At 38.4% G+C, this 16,923-nt stretch overlaps 1 protein-coding gene across 1 annotated transcript in view; it reads left to right on the top strand.

Annotated features, from left to right (window-relative positions):
* Window positions 1-16,923, top strand: part of EPHA3 (EPH receptor A3) — a gene marked incomplete at its 5' end in the record, with an annotated part of 136,707 nt that overhangs the window by 53,542 nt on the left and 66,242 nt on the right. The window lies entirely within an intron of this gene.

Below are 16,923 nucleotides of genomic sequence, written 5' to 3'. Positions count from 1 at the left end.
TTCTACTGTGCATTTATTTTTTTATTATTATTGTCAAGAGTCCAAAACATCTTATTTATAAGAATATTAGGATTAAAGGGCATAATTGAAGGATATTAACTTCCACTGCCGTTGCATCACTCGGGCAAAAGGAGGGCCTCCCGTCTTTCTGTTGCATGCATAAACAGCACCAGTCCAGCATCTGCCATGGCTATTTAAAATAATAATGAGCTTAGTTCTTAGGAAAGCAAAGGATTAACAACAGTAGCTCATGCCAGGATTAGAGCAGAGAAGTGCTGCAACAACGTTTCTCAACCGCTCTGCCAAGACACTTGAGTTTTAGCTAGTAAGAACAAAGCTGTTCAAGTCATTTAAATTATACTTTGCAAGAGGAGACTCCAAGGTCCCAGAACACGTGTTCTCAAGATGTGGGTTGTAACTGTGTTTCAGAGTTTGGTGCTCACACTTGCTTGTCTAATGGTTGACAGGGAGCAAGGTCATTATGCTACTTTGTTTATAATAAAATCATGTCATGGCAAAGGTTGAAAGTAGGAGTCAGAGATATTAGGGCTGAAAAAGAGCTTCTGGAGTCGTTTTGTACTTAGCTTTGGGTTATTACATGATAGTACTGCTAGTTTACTACAGTAGTTCTTTGTCACATCCAACCTTGAAACCTCTGTTCGAAATGCTGATCTCAGAATCTGCTTTGCCAACTCGTTACACTATTTGTTTTTAGTAGTTTTCTTTTCATCTTTTAAGATGTTAGCTTTAGTTTCTTGACTGCAGGCATTTCTCTCTTGCACTTGCCTCACTTTTTATGAATGCCTCCTGGACTTTTATGAATAATGCTAAATTTTAGCAGTTTTTTTCTTTTCCTCTGTGGCTAGCTGTTGAAACTACTTTTTAAAAAATTAGGCTATCTACACAAATACAGCATTTTATTTCCTGACATTTTCTGGATGCTTTTCTGGATGGAGTTGGTGAGCACTTCTAATGTGAACACTGTTCACTTGTACTTCACCATCAGGTAACAAGTATGTGGATGAAATTCTCCCAGCATACTGGATGAAAGGTGGGATGTGCCTGGGAACAGTACTCTCTGATCGACTCTAAACCAAAAATTTCACTGTCCTCTCCCTAATACGGTAGTATTTTTCAAAGTCTCAACAAGAATGTAAGATGCTCTGGTTGTAACTTCACTCTTACTATTACATGAAGATCAAAAATACAATTTTGAAGCCACACATCATTCTACGTACCAACCCTGTATTGGCTGGGTTTTTTTTTTTTTTTTTTTTTTTTTTTTTTCTCTTTCTTTCTGCAGAAGTATCCCATTGCACAGCTATTTATGGCCTTAGTTTAGTACTGTCTGGTTTTGGTTAGCTTGTCTTCTCTGTGCAGCCTTGACTCTCTGAAATGCCCCATATGGACTGGCTGAAGCTTTGAATTCATTTATCTAGTCTTGTCAACTGTGTTTGCCACATCTGCAATAGCATTAGCCCAAAACATTTTATGAGGATGGGTAATATATAGTCACCTAGTGGTCCATAGAGAATTCAGATACTGCCTTGATGATGTTCCAGTATGTTTCTGAATGTGGTTATATTTATTTTCACATTAGTCAATACATGTGCTTGTTCTGCCAGCTTACCCCTTTATCTCAGGAAGTATTTTCTGTGCAGGTTCCTGTACTGCATTTTGACAGTGCTGTTCCAAAGACCATTTTATTTTTTTATTTGATGGCTCAAGTACATCAAATCCTTTCTATTAGAATAAAACTTCAGCAACTTATTGTAACTGATCATCCTCTTTTTCTTGCTCTTTATTTTTTTCCTTCTTTCATTCATTACAAACACCAAATTTCACCAGTAAAATAAACCAGAAAATGTTGTTATTGTCTTTCTTCTGTGCTAGATTTTAGTGTTGGTGGCAGAAAGTTTGTGTGTGTTGCTTACGCCCAGCTCCAGTCATGACTGCTTCAGGAACAGGTTGTTCTTAGTAACATCTACCAACTCTGCATCTCAGATATTAAAACAACTATGTTTAGCTTAATTAAACAGCAGGTAGATAAAGGAAATCGACACACCAACACTGAAAATGATTGTGTTAAGTTTCTAAAATTTATGTTTAGGAATATAAAACAGTAAATAATGGAATATATGCATAGTTCTTCCTAATGAGAAATTCCCACAACTAAGATTACTGTATTTGTTTATCTGTGTTTATATATTTCTCATTATGTATATATTAAAAAAAATACTTAGACTTCTAAATATAAATATATATATTCATATTTGTCTAGGCAAGTGTCAGTTAGCAAGAACCGTTTTAATTATCATAGATGAAGCTAACAGAAATCAATCATTGTCCACATTGGAAGTTATCCTAGAAAGAGCTGCATTCACCAAACTTCATGTTGAAGGAAATAAAGCACTAAGTAAAACTACTTCAAAAATAAGAGTACTGGATGGGTGACTTGCACGTTAGAAGCAAATGTGAAGATGAAAGTCTCATTCGCAGGACAACCGGGGAATCCTGCCTAGCCAGCTCCTCTAAGGAAAATTAAAAATTGTTCTTTGGAAGCTTAGGGAAATATTCTGCTGTATCTGTGTGATAGTGAGCCTTTAGGAAATCAGAGAATCGTTCTTGTAATATAATTGCACAGGTGAAGGGAAAAGGAGAGCATAATGAGAACACATCTGTGATGTTCTGGTGTGATTTGTTTTGCACACTAGGGTGACCAACTAGGAGAGACCAAATATGCGAGAGCTGTCACTAGAGCTATAATGGTGGTGTGGCTCGAGAAAAACACAACTAAGTAAAGAAAGCAAAGAGTAAAAATAGGGAAGTACAGGGATAATATTGTGGAAAGACAATGAAAATAGAAAAATAGGTCAAGATGGGACTCAGCAGTCCAGTCCTAAAATTTGGGAATTAAATGATTAAACTACTGATGTAGAATCTGTATGTTTTTGACCTCTTTCCAGTGTGTGCTGAGATTTTCCAACAGAAATTTTAGAAATGCTAGGATCAGTAATTTTGCAATATGTATTTTAGCATAGATTTTTGATCTTTATGCACCAGGAAATCCTGTTGGCTTGTATCCAAATTTTCCATTCAATAGGCTGATGTTGTGATTAGTGAGAACAGCTTAATTAGATAATTACAAAAACATATGCTGGCATTATTCTGATTTAAGAAACTCTGATTTGGATTTAACGCCTATATTGTTGTTTAGTGCATTTGCAGTCTTTGTAGCTTCAGGTGAAGGTGTTGTTTGAAATTGATTTATTTCAGCTAGTGCTGCTTTTCTTTAGATCCTGGCTTAATTTCAGGCTTATTTTATTTTAACTAGAAGCTGTTTAAGATAAGCTGATAGAAACGACTGTTAAGCAAAAGATGTGCTGAGAAAATTTACAGTCATGGAAATAAAATAGGTTAATACACACATTTAGGTGGTCCATCTTTCACCAATAGTTACCTTAAATGTGATTAGCATTAGCAAAACAAAATAAAATTGTGTTAAGTGTTTCCACATAGAACAGAGATGCATGGCTGAATTACTCTAGATCTGATGAAACCTTTTGTAATGGCTTAGTACAGATTGTTCTCTCTAGTGCTTAGCTGTGTGGGGGGTTACTCCAGCTGACTAAGTCAAGATGTGGAGGAAGGGTGAGGGTCTGCCATGCCTCTATCCCACAGTAAACAATGATGGAAGCTGACACAACTTCATTTTAAAATCTCATATTTACACCAGGTGAAGAACATACACAAATCTGATTACCGTTGCTCATGATGACCTCTTCTGATGTGGCTGGTCAGTCATGTTTGGACTTTGTTGTCTACTTCTAAACATAGCCCAGGGAAAAAAAAAAAACACAACAAAAATCAATCAAACAAACAAAAAAGTAAGGATTTTGAGGTGAGTTTTTAAAAGGTTGTGTTAGTTTGTTTGTATTTTGGGGTTTTTTTTTTGTTTTTTTTTTAAATAAGAATCTCTTATGTAACCATTAGGAATGTGTTTCAGCTGCTGCAGAGGAAGAGTGGTCTTATTTCAATGCTGGCTGTGAAAATGCGAAGCTTTAGATTAAAATATGAAGATATAGATAAGAAAAATATTGACACAGAAGTTTCTATAGCAACTGCTGAAAGAGAAACGCATACCTTATCCATTTATACTGGTGTATAATTCTGCAAAATGTAGGGATTACCATGTAGAATGGATAGGAATGAGTGGTTTTCTAGTCCAGTGTCCTCCTTCTAACAGGGATCAATCCTAGGTGCTTCTTCTTTGTGATCGGTTTCTCTACTTGTGAACATGGGATGATGGAAAAGTATGTCTTTCTCATGGGTTTTAAAGGCCCATCCAAGAAGTTCCTGGCCCTATCTTGAGACTGGAGAGAGTAAGGAAGGACTTTACCACAGGGCCATCAAAATGGGCAGACAGGGATCCTCAGACAACATCCAGTCTATCCCCAGAGGCAAGATTAACCTTACCTACTTTCCCTGTGCTGACTGGTTATTTATCATTTCCAATCTGTTCATGTTCCCATTCACTGGTGTCATTCCTGGAAGCAATCTTTCAACTTTTCCAGAGAAAAGGGTTTCCCTTCTCCTCCTCCCCATCCTGCTTCTTTTCATATTTTCTATTCTCTTTATCTACCCCTGAACTAAGTCACTTTTTCAATAGCTGATCTATCATTTGAGGTCTCTTTGACTTGGAGCTGGACCCAATTTTCAATACATGGGAAAAAGACTGGCCTGTATAATAACTTTTTAATTTTTTTTCCTGTATTTCATATGCTTATTTCACCAACCTCAAGTATATAATTAGAGAGGTAAAGTCTATAGATAAAACTAAGCCCTTGCTAATCTGTTTTCACCACTCAACATTATTGCAGTCAAAAACAAGCTAGGGAGAAACAAATGCAATTCCAATTTATTTTAATGGGAATTCAGGATTTTCAGATCATGACTGGTTAAAAGCGCTCCTGATACCAATTTGTTGTAAATTATTCTTGTTTTGCATAACCCCTGAACACATTAATTTGCTGCTTAAAACTTCTGCTGCCTGCTGACAACCAGGTTTTCACCACAGAACTTGGCAGTGTCTAACTGGCCCTCTTCTGTCTCATCCCTGGGTGTCCATTTCCAAAGACCAGCACTAAATTTAGCGAACATGAAGGCTGAATAATCACACAGATTCCTAACTACTCACTCAAGCCGACACGTCTCTTGCTCACGTTGGAACTATTTCAAGATTTCTTATGAAATTGAGTCATTTTAATAGTATAGAATTCATAGAATATTGGACTATTAATAGATCATTCTAACTTTCTCCTGTATATTAGGAAGGAGTCTATTTAGATTTCACACAGCTTCCACGTTTTACTGGAACTATGATATCTTAATGCAAATGAATATTGAAGTATTAGACTTACTTAAAAACAGTAGAAATTAGATGTGTAAAGTGCTAATTAAAAATATTTAGTCTCTCCTTGTTGTTATGATTATTTTCTACTGTTTTCTTTCTATCCTTAAATATTTGCTTTTAGCTATTTATTGATCCAGTAGAAAATTCAACTTGATTTCTGCTTACAGAAATTTTTTTGGCTGTACAGCACTTTTCTGGAACAGAAATTACCTGATCAGAAGCTGACCTAGAATGGGCCACTGGTTTCTTTTTTAAACTTTTCTCGTAGAAAGTTCTCCTTATAGGGAAACCTGAAGTAGTCAAAGGGTAGAGGAAAATGGAGCGAGAGCTGCACTGTATCCTTTCCCATGTGTTTCAGATGCAAGGGTAAAATGGTTTGATTTTACTGCTGTTGCAGCTTTCTGAAAACAGTTGAACATTAGCAATACACAGTGAAACCACCATGGGTATGAGCATTCCTAGTGTCTGAGTTTTATTCTCCTTTCTCCATCACTTTGGAAGTCTTGTTACGCTGTTGCAGAGGCTGAAATCATGTTGCCTTAACCTTGTGAGGTAAGCATGTTGCAACCCAGGAGTTTTATGAGAAAGATGCTTTTTATAGAACACTTTACCACCAGCTGAGCCTTAACTCTTAATCAGACTGTTATGCGACAGTTGTAAAAGATGGAGAAAAGCCTCTTTAAGAAGAAAGAGTTAAAAATATCCAAACCTTATCTGATACTTTGGAGAGTGCATGGAGAGGAGGGAAGGGGGGATTTTCAGAATTAAATGCAAATCTAGGATTTGATAACGTGATATTAACAGCTGATATTTTCAAGAGGGTCGAAAGAATTCATAACAGCAGTTTCTGTTCTCTAAGTCATCACATGTCTGTGAAACTAGCTTTAATTTCAGAGCTGTCAGTAGTGCAGATAGACAGAGACTAATAGGTACAAATTGTCCTGCAAGCCAGAAGTCTAGAATTTCTGCTCCTGGCCACTAGGCAGCTGGATGTTTCTTCTGGTGAATTTTAGATAACTATTTTTCCCCCCTGCAGATTCAGAGTGAAAGAAGTGAAGAATGTGCAGAAAGTTCTTCCTATGTCCCTCTGCTCGTTAGAAGAGCCGTCTCTGGGAAGTGCTGTTCCTTCTTTCCCATGATGATCCATTGAGTTTAATCTTTGCTTCTGAACTTTGAATATAGCCACCTATTAAATTGGGTGAGAGTCTCATACTGAGTTGATCGTGGTGGTGTAAGTCTCGGAGTAACTTCTGAAAAGTTGAGGATAGGAGTCAGAGAACCGGTGCTACAGTCAAAGCAAAAGGAGGGTGCCACTGAGCAGGCAGGGCAGTAATGTTTCCAACTTGCAGGGCAGCAAGGGTGATTAATATATTTTGAGACAAATTTACAAGCATTGCATCACTCTTTTCTAAACTGAGACTGTTGGCAGCTGTTGAATCAGTAATAAGTATTTCAGCTCTTAAGTTACATTATTCATGAAGAATAACAAGACTAGTTGCTGCTAGCTTATTAGAAATATTTGTTGTACACACATTTAACCCAGTGTTCACTGTAACCAAGAGAAGAAGTGAGAAAAGAGCAAAACATTCCTTAACAATGAGTCCTAATGTAGAACCAAAGTTTTCCTTGTTAGGAAAGAGCTAGAAAGCAAACTATAGTTGTATCGGAAAGTGACTGGCTTCACAGTTAGCACAAATCAGTGTCCCTGTTCATAGCTGGTCCTGAACACCACTGGTCCCAAGTGGCAGAGTAGCGGAGAAAATTGCACTGATACTGGAGTAAGCTACCTGCCTTGGTACCTACCCTTATGTTACTGGCCCTGTGTTGTTCAGACAGGGGCATTTTGTCATTACTGAAGGCAGGTTCTCTGCACATTTCAATCTATAAGGTGGGAATGAGCCAAAACGAAGGTCTATGTGTGCCATTTTCCTGGCGCTGGGTTGAAGATGTGAATGCTTCATCAGCTGCTACCATGCTGGATCTGCAGTGCCGAGTTTGTAACTGTGATGTTAGTACAGCAGACCACAGTATTAATCATGTTCGTGTTAGTGGAAGATCATTTCAGATTAGTTATGTTATAATATGGAATTTCATTAATGTATTTTGACAGTACCTTCAAAATACAGTTATACTTGCCTATCGTAATTGCTTATTGTATTCTTATCTGACATACAGTGCGGGCAGCAAGAAGAGGAGCAAAAAAATGGTTATTTAAAAGCTTTACTCACTTAATATGGGCATTGAGGTTTATATTGGCTGCAGAGCGTATTTATGAATGGTTTTGCATTTATTGTTACAAGGTTTCTATTATACATCAGCTAACTGGTTTCATCTGTCTGAAGAACAGAGCCACTAATATTTAGGAGAAAAACTGCATATGGGATGCTTACAACTGAGGTACACACTTGTTCTGTGATTTTGGTGGTGATAGTTCATTATCGGCCGAACCATGGCTTTGCAAAAAGACCACTCTCTTACTCTCCCTTCTCCACTAGACAAGGGGAAGAAAATATTTCAAAGGGCTCAAGGTTTGAGATAAGGACAGGGAGATCACTTTCATTTACGGTTCCAGGCAAAACAGACTTGATTTTGGTGAAATTAATTATATTTATTAAGAGAACAAATCAGAGAGGAGTAGTGAGAAATAAGAAAAACCAAACAGATCTTAAAAGCAGAACATCTCCCCTCCATCCCTCCCTTCTTCCCAGGCTTAACATCAATCCTGGTTTCTCCACCTCCTTCCCCCGAGCAGTGCAGGGGGACAGGGAAGGGGGGTTGCGGTCAGTTCATCCGATGTTGGTTTCACTGCTTCTTCACTCCGGAGGAGGACTCTTCACTCTTCCGCAGGGCCAATTTGGGGTCCCTCTCACAGGAGACAAGCTTCACGCTCTCTTCTCCGTCATGAGTTGTTCCATGAAGGGCAATTCATCACAAACTCCCCAGCGTGAGACACCTCATGAGGAACAACCCACCCAATGTAGCCAACCCAATACAGCAACAAAAGAAACAAATAATTTCTATCTGGTCTCTTGGACACAACAAATCTGATATTGTTTGGTTTTGATGCTATTTTGTACTCTTTTTGTGCTTTCCTCTAAATGCTTTTGTGTTCATTAAAATAATATAAATAGATAGAAAAACTGAATATGTGACGTAGCCAAGAAAGATGAAAGCCTTTTTATTTTTCTCAAGTTTTGCTCTGCTATCTATGGCTGTAGCTTGTTTTAATTTTTGCACATAACAGAAGACTTAAAAGGCTTTATTAAATGATAAAATATAAGCCTTTCAGTACATTTACAACCAGATCACAACATGTCTGTCCTTGAATATATTGGATATTCTTGAGAGGGTTGATTAAACTACCATTCTATTAGCATGGAACAATTTCCTGTGTTTTATATACATCACTGTGATGGTATATCACTTATAATTTAGACATCCCTGACCCAGTAAGATTAAATTTTGGTTCAATATCCTACCACATAATTTACTTGATTATCAAATGTGCCATAAGGTTTTATGACCTGATTTGGTCAGAAGAAGTAAGATAGGTCTCCTGGAAACACATCTCTGATCATAGTTTTGCAAAGCAAAGTAACCAGCCATACCTTGACTTCTCTATTTCCAGGATGAAGTAGAAAAATTACTTCAGCTGAGCTGCAGAATGTGTGGCTCAAAACTCTTTGTCAACTCCAAAATATTCTAGTGGGAGTAAGTGTGAATATTCCTAGCAGAAAAAACACCACACCATAGCCATTCCTCTATATCAGTTGGCACTGATACATGCAGAATTTCCTATCTCGTGGTGGATTTGCCTAAATGCTTTCAACTTTAGGGGGCTTTGTATGTCTTTTCAGCCTCCTTGGTTTCTGCTTTTGAATTGCTATGGCAAAAAGTGGAGAAACGAAAATAAAAAGAATGGTGGAGTTAAATCCTTACTGTTTACAAAATTCTTCTTTCTTCAGTCAGAAAATGGTGTGATGCTGTACAGCAAAAGCTTTTGTATAAAACAATGCAGTCATGAAGTACTTGTTAATGCTGTTCTTCAGTTCTTTTACTTATAAAATGCTGTGGTGTGAACTTGCTACCACAGTTGAGCTTCAGTGGAACTGAAAACTGTTAATTAAACTTGGGGCATTTTTACTAGCACACCGTATCATTCATTAGAGAAATAATATACAGAATGTGGTACTGGAAACTTGGTTTCTTCTCCCTTCTGATGAATTTTCTGCATTGCAGAGTGAATGCTGTTGGAGAATATTGAGTTCTTGTTGCTGTTTCTGTTTGTAAAGCTTCCCCACTGCAAGGAGAGATTTAATTCTGTAGCAAATACCCTGTAAAATGCAATACATCAGATTCTTTGTTTCCTAAACAGCTAAGATTCTACCCCCCTTGAATTCACACAGGTATCAAGCTAGTGAATAAAAATGCTGAATTGTGGGATTTTTTTTCAGTTTACGTTTAATTGGGTTTTTGTTCAGCGGATAATTGCTCACCCTGAAAAGCTAGACATTTTTAATACATGCATGGAAAATTCATGTTAAATAAGAGTTCTCTTTTAAAAAAGGCAAAATACCAAGGAAGTCCAAATAAAAGCTAAAGCATACAATGTATAAATACTGCACTTGAGTGGTTAGATAGTTTTGCAAAAGCCTTGGGCTTTTTCTTTCAGCTGTGAGAAGATTGTCAGTGCACAGATGTCCCCAGTGGCCCAAATTGTTTAATTTTCAAGGTTTCCAATAGAAAGATGAAAATATAGTCAGTAAAAAGGTACGTAAAAATGAGAGGTTGTTATGATGGTGATTAAGCACTGATGTTTTAGTCTTCCGGTTAAAGCTTTTCTTTAGTAATCACTGAAACCTCACTTTGTGCTTATTCCATGTCCTATTAAACTTGGTAAAATATAGACAATTGTGTCTATTTGTGGCTATATGTTTAATGACTTTATTATAATAGAATCATCCTCTTTTCCATTACCAGGGCTTTTTTCATCTTGTTCTCACGGAAATATCTAACCATTTTAGCAATGCTGACTGCATTGAGATATTTGAAGGCTGATAATCATGAGTTAAGTCTACATTCACAAGCAGCGTGGCTAAGCAGGAACAGATCAGTAGCGTTAAGCAGTTGGTATGAAGGAGCCCGTGTCAATACCATAATCATTTCAGCACATTTTACTCCCAAATATCTCTATTTAGATCCCATAGACTCCCTGTAGCAGGGAGTGCATCTTCTAGCGTACCTGTTCCTACGCTCTTGGAGACACTTTACCTTGTGAACCAGATCATGGCAAGAGGGGAGAATTAGGGTTTTGCTTTACAAGTTCTCTCCAGAACTGAGCTAAAACACACCCACTAGCTATAACACCCACTATAAATGTACCCACTAGCAAAGCAGTGATTGTTTCTTGTGTGCACCCATTGAATGAGGCATAGCCATGAAATTTTAGGGGTTTGTCTCCTGTTAATCTGAGTGCTTAAAAATGCCAACATTTTATTTGGGTTTTTGATAAGGGTAAGATACAGTATAGTATACTCCCTGAACCTTAAGGCTTATGTGTCTAGCCATGTCTTGCCTTCAACGATCGAGTTAAAAAAAAAGTCGTAAAATGGTGGAAAAGGGTACTTCAGCAAATTAGAGACAGACTGAAGAGACTGACTTTGAGGTGTGAGAAGATGAAAGTTCAAGAAAAGAGAAGGATACATGTTCGAGCCACTGACCGTTAATTCAGCTCTTTTTTTTTTTTAACCAGCAGATGGAATATTTCAGTGCTATAAAATTGATTGGCTTTTTTATGTCAGTGGGCTGTTTGTGACAGCTACTAGATTAACAGTTCCAGAAATCAAAGTCATCTCTTTTTATCAACAAAACAGGTTCAGAGAGGGCATAAGGAACGTAAGTTTCCCCCACACTGCTTAAGCAATATGCCTCAAACCTGACCCAAAAGAATATCTCTAAGGGGCATTTGTTAAATTTTTTTTCCAATTAATTTGACAGCTCTGTTGAGATTATTAACAAAAGTACTAATTCATGCTAATTGCAGGCGTGAACCGATGTCACTCGGGAGCTGGGCTGAGCTCTTTGTAGCATCGCACAACCCACCAGACAGCATTTTGATTAGGAGGTGTCACTGGAAGAAAGAAAACTGGATTTGGAGCTTGTTCTGCATTCATTTTTTTTCCCACACAAAATGGGGACAGCAACACTCTCCTGCATGCATTAACAAGGGTGGAAGGTTGCAAAAGAACATGCAGCCTCAGTAAACGCAAAATCAGCTTCCCTCCCTCACAGAAAGAAAATGTAGACTTTTTGTACATCAGAATTAACTGTTTTGGCTTGGGATATGTTCATTAACACACACAATGGGAAGAGGTAAGCCTGGTCAATGGATTGCTGGAAATAAAAAACACAACAAAGCCCCAGATGTGTTAGGAACAGAAGGTAAGAGACAAAATGTAGTCCAATATATAGATCAATTGGTTTCATCAGAAGTGTTATGAAAAGAATAAGAGTATTTTGCACCTGATAAATAACACTGCAGAACTAGGGATGAGTGTAATCAAAGGCATAGAAGATATTCTTATACAAGCTGATTGAAAAGTTTGTGTGTTCATCACAGAGAAGATAAATTCATGATAGATCTTTGTAAGGTAAGAAATGGCTTAGAGAGGCTACATCAGGAGCAGCTGGTCTCCCTGCCTCATGGTGAAAACTAAGGTTACATTGATTTGGCTAAAAAGCTACCAAATCTGAAGCTAAACTAAAGAAAAGATGCATTTTTTTTCACTTCACATTGACTACCTGGGCTGGAGAGGAATGTCAGAGAAATTCACTGAGACCAGTAATTAGCAAAAAAACATTGGATATTCTACATGAAAACAGTACAGGGAGGATTATCATAAATAATCTTTGTTGAAAGATAAGTTAGCGGATATATTGAACCCTAATTTTCCAGGTTTTTGAAATAATATCTAGGTGGTAGAGATGAAGGTGAAATAATGAGGAATGGCAAATGAGCAGCAACCATTGGCCTTTCTCCTGCACATTCATATGGTTCTGCCACTGGATGCAGGAATGGCACCAACACAAATGCTAAGGGTAGGTGTATTCTGTATGACAACTGATGTATCCTTTGTTTATATTAACTTTCATATCGTTAACCTATTAATCTGGCCTGGTTCAGGGATATGATAAAAACATCCCCAAGTGATAAAAGTTTGTTTTCACTTATTAGTGAAATAAATCTAGCCTGGGAGGATTACCAGACACTATCTTGATTTTTCCACTGAGCTGGAAACATCCGTTAGGTCTCTTTGATTTGCTTTGGGGGCAGGCGGGGTGATTGGTTGTTCTCATTTGTGGTTTTGGTTTTTGAAAAGTTCTGACGTAGAGAGAGGAGATTGAGGAAAGACTAAACCAGAGCGGCACCACAGTTATCCCTTTGTGGCACTCTCAGCCTGATGTTAGAAACCATTTACTGTTCGAAGTTGATGGGATGCTGCATCTAGTTTGCCTTTGAGGAGTCTATAGTGTAATTTTAGTTCAAGGAAAACGTATGTCTTTACTTTTTATCCTTGCCAAATGGTCATTCAAAGCTTCCTTGTATGTGTATATGTTTGTACAAGCTTTTTTTTTTCTTCTGTTCAGGTTGGTTTTTTTTCTGGTATTTCTTTAATTTACTTTTTTTTCCTTAAAAATGTTTCTTGAATTAGGAAGTTATTTTTCATCTCTATGTGGATTAAATTAAGTTTTAAAAAACCAGAACATGGAATTTCTTTGTTTGACAAAATGATAGCTTAATATATCTCAGTGTGTCTAGACTTTGCTTCAGGAAAGTATCTCATTTAGGGAAAGTGAAATTCAGTGCTTATAAACATGGGCTTATTAAACTCCCTGTTTAAATACTTGTTTAAGGGATTCGCTAAGTTTTGATGGAATTCAAGTAGAACTTTGTTTATTTTACTTTGATTCTGAATGAAACCTGTAGTTCTCAATGTTTTCCTATTTATTAATGAAAGATTTTATTTCCCCAAAACGATCTGCAAAGGAGCTGAAATGCCTTATGCATTTTGAAATAAGATATTTGTGGCCCCACAAGCAAGAACATCTTTGCTGTAATGCTGAGTTTCAGACCTACTATCTTTGACATTGCACTTCCAAGAATACTGCTGGTAGCAATCACGGCTGTAATACACTTCATAAAACAAGATACAGAAGCCTGCAAGGCGTAACGTGGAGCTATTACGGGCTGTGGTTGAAAGGTGCAGTGTTATTCCCTCAGGATAAAGTTATCTCTTATGTACATATAATTAATATGTCTGCCAGTAACAGTTATTAAACAAAGAACAGGAATTGTTTCTGCTCAATGGCTTGACCTGGGAGTAAAGCCAATTTTAAAAGCATCTGATTAAAATATGTTAAGGTCACAGATCACTATAAAATATGAGGTGGGGAGGAAAAAGCAGAAATTTGCTCATGAGTAAGATTAAATACTACTGTATATGTTTTTTTTTGTGCTAGCAGCAGCTTTCAGGTGTTTTAAAAAAAAAAAAAGGACTGATTGCAAAGAGTGTATTTCTGGAGGCATTTCGGTGCAGTGCCACATTACACTGAATCCTTGCCCCGTGCGTATCACACAGTCCATCCTGCTGGCATAAAGGCTGGAGGGGAAGAAGAGGGGTGGAGAGAAGAGAGACCTTTTCCTGAGCCATCAGATTAGTGGTCTCTTGCTGTTGGGGGAGGCCTAGTAATAGCAAAGAAATTCCATCAGTTTTGTTAAGTGTTGTTTCTTCTAGCAAAGGAGACCTGCAGCAGTTCTCCAAATCTCTCACTGGCTTTGACTGCGATTACTGTATTTTGCTGTCTATACATGCAAGATTACACGTAATGCATATTTCCTTCTGCAGTAGTTCCTCCCCAAAGATAAGTTATATGAATTAACAGTTGCATTTTTCTGGCACTGTTGCATAGCTAATAATGAAAGGAGTGGTGGGAGTTCACTTTAGTATTTAAAATGCAACTTTTAGTTTTGTGCCTGCGTTTTTAGAGTAAGAATATGTCTTATGCACGGAGAAGACTGCATGATATTTTACTGAGTTGCTTATAATGCTTAGCAAAACTGAGTAGGTTGCTTCTGCTGCTGATCCCAGCACTACTTGCTTTGTGATTATCTCAGATATTATGTATACCATGCTGAAGACTACAAAGAAGACAACGTAAGAATACAAAGAATAATTTTAAGGTTTTATTTCCCTGACAAACAGAATAGCATCCTATGGATGATGAGGGAAAGCCAGTGAATGTCCTCACCTCTTACTGGGAATATTCTCACCTTGGTGGTAATGGGAACAATCCCCACCAGAGCTTGTAGACCTCACTAAAGTCTTTCTCAACCTGATTTCCTCCTCCCCTGAGCACAGACAGCACACATGCCAGTGCCGCAGCCCAGCACAAAGAGAGAGTGTGCTCTCTTTGATGGGGATTCCCACCTGCTGACAAGCATGAGGGATACCCCTGCCTCCTCCTCCTCTTCCTCCTCAGCAGGTGCAGGGAGTTGTTGAAGTGCAGCAGTGCAGCCCTGTGCCTCTGTTTCTGCTGTAAGGAGAAGTACTTAGCTTTGAGACCTAATGTTTTAAGTGGTGTCTTAGTGTCGATTTGGATCTGTTGACAAAAAGCATTCCTTCAGTTCAATGGAATGAAGAATCAAAGAAACACTGTGGTTTTTAGAAGGTTGTTTGGGCTAGGTGGGTATGCAAGAAGATTTCTAGAGGCCCAGGGGAGAGAGAGAGAGAATGTGCACATATACAATGCCATAGATTATGTAGCTTTTCATATACTGATGAACAATGGGAGCTGATGAAGATTATTTCCCTGCTCTGAGAAATTTTGCAGGAAACCTACATTATGAAGTATTGTTGAGCCAGGATGCCATAGTGAACATGAGAGGAAAAACATGAGACATTTTCAGTTGAAGGAGACATTTTCAGTGAATGATGTGATCCAAACTGAGGCTAGGTGACTCAAAGTAGAATTCTACCTTCATTTCCTACATTTCATGTATCTGAGGCAGAACTAGACCATATCTGCATAGAGTTATTTTTAATATAGTAAAAGTAATACAAATAGCTGCATATAATTTGTGATGGAAGTATGAATTGAGTAGTTTTGAAATCTTCATTTAAAGTTCATCATGATTTTCACTTTTTTGCTGTTTCTCAAAGATATAAACAAGTGCGGAAATAAATTACTCACCCAAAGAAAATAAAATGATTTTGAAATTTTTTAAGGTTAATCTATGCTGCTTGTTATGCCATCTGTTTTCACAAGCTGACAGCTATGTTACATCTGGTTTTGTATGTGCACACGTATGTACGGATGGGTGAATTTGCAATTCTATTACTAGTGATAAACATAGTGCTGTTGGCATCTACAGAGCATGACCATAACATGAGTAGAGAGAAAAAAAGAGCCATGTAAATGCCTTTAAAAGGTGCTTGAGAACATTGAAAATCACTTCTCAGCCTTCTGGCTAAGGTCAAGTGTAATATCTGTTCTTATCAGTTTAATAGCTGATATGTCCTTGATGAGAGGACTTTATATTAAGCAGATTTTTGGGCCTGTGTAGGGTATGGTCTGAAACTGCATCAGGGAAGGTTTAGGTTGGATGTCAGGAGACACTTCCTCAGGGAGAGGGTGCTCAGGCACTGGGATGCACTGCCCAGGGAAGGGCTGGAGTCACCGTCCCTGGAGGTGTTTAAGGAGAGGCTGGATGTGGCACTTAGTGCCCTGGTCTGGCCCATGTGGTGGTGTTGGGTCATAGGCTGGACTTGATGATCTCAGAGGTCTTTTCCAGCCTCAATGATTCTGTGATTCTGTGAAGATGCAAGGCTCTACCTGAGCATTGAGGTGAGCTGGTCAGTAGCATTCTCTTGCCAGCACACCTGCACAGCCAAAGGTCATCCTGTGGCTTCAGGTCTGGCATCAGGAGCTCTGATGCTGCTCTTTGCCACAGGTGACAGAAAGAGTGGTTCACAGAGCCCCTCCACTACAGACCACACACGTGTAGGGGATGCTTCTCTGTCCTCTCTGCGGGGGACAGGGACAGGAGGCTTGTTCCAGGGTTGCTGTTGTCCATCTTGCTGAAGCACACTATGAGGAAACAAGGTATCCGTGAGCCCTACAAGCTTATGATTGAACTCTCCTCTTCTCTAAAGGCTGCAGTTTAATGCCACAGTGGCATTTAGCCCCCAGGCTGTTTTATTGAAGAGCAGAGGAACAAAGGAAGGAACAACTCGATCATTTGCTGGATGCTGCCCTTGCATACCCCGTTTCGTGACTGTTCATGACATCACTTCTAGTGTGTTGCGATGCTTGAACCTTGCCTCGAAGCACCGCACCTCCATTCAAAGCACAAAAAGCAGTGTTTCCATAGGACTGGGGAGCGCAGCTCATGTTGCAAATCAAGAGTTGCTTTGTCCTTGTGCAGGGAAATGGGCCCTGTTGGGCCTGGA

The sequence above is a fragment of the Apaloderma vittatum genome, unplaced genomic scaffold, assembly GCF_000703405.1.
Source record: "Apaloderma vittatum isolate BGI_N311 unplaced genomic scaffold, ASM70340v1 scaffold11837, whole genome shotgun sequence".
Taxonomy (NCBI): domain Eukaryota; kingdom Metazoa; phylum Chordata; class Aves; order Trogoniformes; family Trogonidae; genus Apaloderma; species Apaloderma vittatum.
The sequence above is the reverse complement of the archived record's forward strand: the minus strand, read 5'-3'. Positions and strand labels throughout refer to the sequence as shown.